This window comes from Hyaena hyaena, unplaced genomic scaffold, assembly GCF_003009895.1.
Source record: "Hyaena hyaena isolate Hyena2069 unplaced genomic scaffold, ASM300989v1 scaffold_14, whole genome shotgun sequence".
In the NCBI taxonomy this organism is placed as follows: domain Eukaryota; kingdom Metazoa; phylum Chordata; class Mammalia; order Carnivora; family Hyaenidae; genus Hyaena; species Hyaena hyaena.
Window position 1 is genome coordinate 2,531,329 of NW_024080646.1, and position 5,078 is coordinate 2,536,406.

General features: G+C 42.1%; 1 pseudogene; it reads left to right on the top strand.

Annotated features, from left to right (window-relative positions):
* The first annotated feature begins 1,632 nt into the window (after nucleotides 1-1,632).
* Nucleotides 1,633-4,845, top strand: LOC120220744 (annotated as a pseudogene).
* The last annotated feature ends 233 nt before the right edge of the window (nucleotides 4,846-5,078 follow it).

A 5,078-nucleotide genomic window follows, 5' to 3' on the forward strand; every position in this document is an offset into this window, starting at 1 on the left:
GGCTACAGCTTCATCATCTTTCTAGGCTGACTCTCATCCTTTGTCTTTCTCTGGGAGGAGAATCCCTCTAATTTGCTCATTCTAGTTAATAAGTCTTCTTCCTCCAAATACCACTCCTCATTATAAGCAAATTCATTTCATACTAAAAAAGAATGATTTTTAAGTGAGTTAGTTTGTCTCAGGATGAACAGGCCAGAGCCCATCTCCCATGAGGCCCTATTCTGACTTGGGGACCAGTATGGTTTAATCCATCATGCGTATTGTTGCCGTTGAGTACTAATTGGCCTGAGTGAGTTAGAATACATGTTTCATACCCAGAAATGTCGGTCCTCCATTCTAGAGTTAGATGAGTGGTAGTCACAGCCGGATGTAATTCAGTTTGAGTATGCCCTAAGGCCTCCCACAGGCTTCCTCATCTTGAGATAGCGCTGCTGTTCCCAGGGAATCCAAATCTGCAATGTGGTGCCTACAGCTCTAATCCTATCAGGACTCATTGTTTTGTTTTGTGTTTTTCCTATTGTGTTTAATAATTTCCTACCCACAAAAACAAGGGTGATGTGTACTTGTGCACAGCATTTTATGGCATACCAGGCATGCCACAGCTATATTTTGTCCAATAGGGCCAAGAAGCTATTAAAAATTTACTGTGTTTTATCTCAATCAACAAAGCATTCCTTCTGGCCCAGGGAGGGCAGCCCCACCCTCAATCTCACTTCATACTCTACTCTCCTGGTATTCTCATTTGCTATAATTATTTAGTTCCTGTTTGCCTTATTCCCCTCCAAGTCTAGCTGGACAGTAGAAGTGTATTTATGACTAAACTTAAAACCCAAATTATAGGGGTGCCTGGGTGGCTCAATCATCTAAGCATCTGACTCTTGACTTCAGCTCAGGTCATGATCTCATTGTTTGTGAGTTTGAGCCCCACTTCAAGCCCCATGTCGGGCTCCACACTGACAGTGCAGAGCCTACTTGGAATTCTCTCTCTCCCTTTCTCTCTGCCCCTCCCTCGCACGCACACATATGCTCTCTCTCTCTCAAATTAAATAAATAAACATTTTAAAAAAACTATAAACCACTTTAAAAGAGTTTTCTGTGCTATGGATTTTCTGACCTTTTCATAGAGATACTCACTTCAACCCTTCTTGGTGTTTCCTACAGACACAAGCCATGTTAAATGTATTAAAAGTAATAAATAAAAATATGTCTTGGGACTCTCTAAAATAGAGTCTTGACCTTCAAACCGTATTCGACATTAACAAAAACAAGTATTTCCTGACTCAGAGAATTTTCCAAAGTCAGATGGGCAAATGTACTATCTGTTTTTCATATTTCGTATTTATATAAGATATGACATTTGTTAAAATAAATTCCATTAAAATAAATTCCATTTGATTTCATTTGCCTCTACAAAAGACATTCCTTTGTAGTCTCCCCAGCACCCACTTCCTCCTCATTGGGGTAGCCCTGATTTCCATGAGGTTCTGAGGAATTTCACTCCACCTTCAAGTCCACGAGGGGAGCCTTCGGCCTGGATTAAGCCAATCAGTTTATTTCATCTGTACAATCAGAGAATCTTAGGACTTTTGTTGGCAATATCGGGAAAACAGTTTCCTGCTGGACACAACCAAGATGTATGAGCCACAGCTCCCTGAACCGCAGGCCGTCATCTCGGTACCCTGAGGAGAGCCAGCCTCAAGGTGCAGTGAGCCTTGAACACAGAAAACAGAAACAGAACACGGAAAAAAAGCAAAAGGAAATTAGCACTTTCATAATTTTTTTTGGACAGCTGGGACAAGCCTCAACTGAGACCAAAATTTTTCCTGGACATTGGAGTTGTATCAGCTAAAATGTTTTTTCTCATGGAAGACCTTACCGCTCAAAATGTGACCTGTAGGAGTCAACAGCAGCAACATCACTTAGGAGCTTGTCAGAAATGCAGACCCAGGAGGCGCCTGGGTGGCTCGGTTGGTTGAGCAACCAACTTTGGCTCAGGTCATCATCTCATGGTCTGTGAGTTCAAGCCCTACATCGGGCTCTGTGCTGACAGCTAGCTCAGAACCTGGAACCTGCTTCAGATTCTGTGTCTCCCTCTCCCTCTGGCCCTCCCCTGCTCATGCTCTCTCTCTCTCTCTCTCTCAGAAATAAATAAAACAGGGGCGCCTGGGTGGCTTAGTCGGTTAAGCGACCAGCTTTCGCTTAGGTCATGATCTCGCGGTTCATGGGTTCGAGCCCCATGTCGGGCTCTGTGCTGGCTGCCAGCTCAGAGCCTGGAGCCTATTTCAGAGTCTGTATCTCCCTCTCTCTCTGACCCTCCCCTGCTCACGCTGTCTCTCTCTCTCTCTCTCTCTCTCCCCCCTAGAAATAAATAAAAATATTTAAAAAAAAAAAAAAGAAAAAGAAAGAAATAAAACATTTTTAAAAATTAAAAAAAAAAAAGAAAGAAAGAAATGCAGACCCAGGGCCACACTGCGGATCCTCCAGAGATGGAATCTGCATTTGAACAAAACCCGCAGGGTGACTCTCTGCACATTGGCTTTTAAGAAGCCCCTTTGAATCAGCCTCTCTCATAATTTGTATCTTGGATCAGACTGCCACCACATCCTTGTGCAATAGGCCCCATAGATGTTATTGCTTCCCTTTAGAGACACAGAGGCCAGGCCCAGGGAATTTCCACTCTAGCCAAAGCTCACACACATTTAAAAGAGAGATCAGCAGCAGAGGCACCCTGGTTCCAAGCTCCACTGTAATTCCCTCCTCGAATGTGCTTTAGGGAGAGAGAGGGTCCCTATCAACAGTTTCCAAGCACAGTGCAGCCAAGGTCTAGAACTACCTCTTCAGCAACCCTGCATTAGTCTTTATTTTAAGAGACCATGGGTTTTAAAGACATCCTTCCTCCCTGTGTTTGCAATCATGGAAAAACTTCTTAATCTAGGTAATTTATTTAATTACTAGCTCCAAATATTGGTTCCCAACTACCAGTAGTTTAATACAAAAATTACAGGCTAGTTTAATTGCACTTAACCAAGTGAGCCCCATGAATTTGCTCTCATTATTTCTCACTGAGCCATGCCCCCTTGGCACAGTTCTCTTTTTATTAATAAAAGCAAGGAATGGTGTTGAAAAGTCTTCATGCACCTCGATATTTTCTAAAATTTAGCCTATAAGGAAATATTACTATATAAAACAGTATTATTTCAGAGAAACATTCCCCTTGAAAATTTTTCAACTGGGCTAAAATGGCATAAGACATGTAAAGCCTACCTGGTAAATTGCTGTGGCTCTTTAATATGGTTTATCTGTGCAATGGTCCCTCAACAAATACTTGTTAAGTGCATAACTTTTACTTTTAAGTTACTTGACAACTTGCAAAGCACCTTACCTTTGTTTTTCCTTTTAATCTCATTGACTTATATCTTTGCAACAATCCTCATAGGTTCATGTTATTATTTCCATTTTAGAGATGTTGAGACTCAACCTCAGAAAGATTAAAAACACTTTATTTTATTCATTTGTGATAGAAGTGGGATTCAAAACCTGGTCCTAGGACTATAATTTTAGATTCTACTATCTTGTGCTGAATCCTCCTTCCAGAAAGGCATTCCAATGGGCCTTATACTCAAATTGCTGTTAATAAATGGAGCCACTAGGCGTGCCTGGGTGGCTCAGTCGGTTAAGCATCCGACTTTGGCTCAGGTCATGATCTCACGGTTCATGGGTTCAAGCCCCGCATCGGGCTCTGTGCTGACAGCCAGCTCAGAGCCTGGAGCCTGTTTCGGAGTCTGTGTCTCCCTCTCTCTGACCCTCCCCTGCTCACGCTGTCTCTCTCTCTCTCTCAGAAATAAAAAAATAAAAGTAAAAGTAAAACATTAAAATATATGGAGCCACTAGACCAACCCTTGGGTGTAGACACACCCACAGCCATTTCATGACTCTGCCTTAGATCCAACTCTTGTTTATTACTTGGCATAACTTGCATTACACTAAATACATGACCAGTATTCTCTCACCATTTCCATCTCTTCCAAGGTCCATAATGTGAGACTGCTTCCTATAGGCTGGAGAGACATTCTGACCCTACAGGATCCCCTGAGATGCAAATATGGGGGTTTCTTCCAGCTTTGGTTGGTGTCTTTCCCAGGCTTCAGCTTCTAGTCTGCTGAGGGCTAGGTAATATGGACAGAGGTCCTGGAACCCTTGAACCTGCCAACTTCTTGCCTCTGCTCAGCCACTGCCACAAGCTACCCAGAGACTGGCCCAGTTGCAGGCTATCAGGTGTGGTGGTGGAAGATAGAGCATAGGTAAAACTTGTCTACTAGTCGGTAACACATCAATGATCTTCCTGGAGAATATATCCCCGTTGTCTTTGATAACTTTCTGCTAATATTATGGTAGATGGACTTATAAGACAAGAAGGTGGACAGGAAGATTATGACGTATTACACCCCCTATCCTATCTACAAACAGGTGTATTTTTAATTTACTTTTCTCTTGTGAGTCCCACTTCATTTGCAAATATGTATGCAAGTTGGTATCCTGAAGTGTGACTCCATCTCCCCAACACTCATCATACTAGTGGAAACTAAACATGATCTTAGGAGTGATAAAGACATGATTGAGAAAATGCAGAAGAAGTTGGCTCCCGTTTTGTAGCTAAAGGCATTAGCCACAGCTAAGGAGGACAGTCCTATAAAAAATGTACCTGAATGTTCAGCTCTCACACAGAGGGGTCTCAGGACAGTGTTTGATGGGAATATTAGAAGAACTCTCTGCCCATTTCCTGTCGGGAAGAGGAAGAGAAAGTGCTTGCTGTTTCGGGGGGGCAGGAGGGGGCAGAATAAATAAAACTGACAATCCTGTAGTTAATTTATTAAAGAAATATAAAAGATATTAAGACAGATGAAATCAAGTGTGAGGCAGGGATATAAGTGATACAGAAGAAGTCACTGACAACAGAATACTATGAAGTCTTACTGAAATGGCTGGTTTTTGAGAAAATACAAACATAGGGGAAGGGAAGGAAAAATAAAATAAAAACAGAGAGGAAGGCAAATTGTAAAAGTCTCTTAAATACAGAG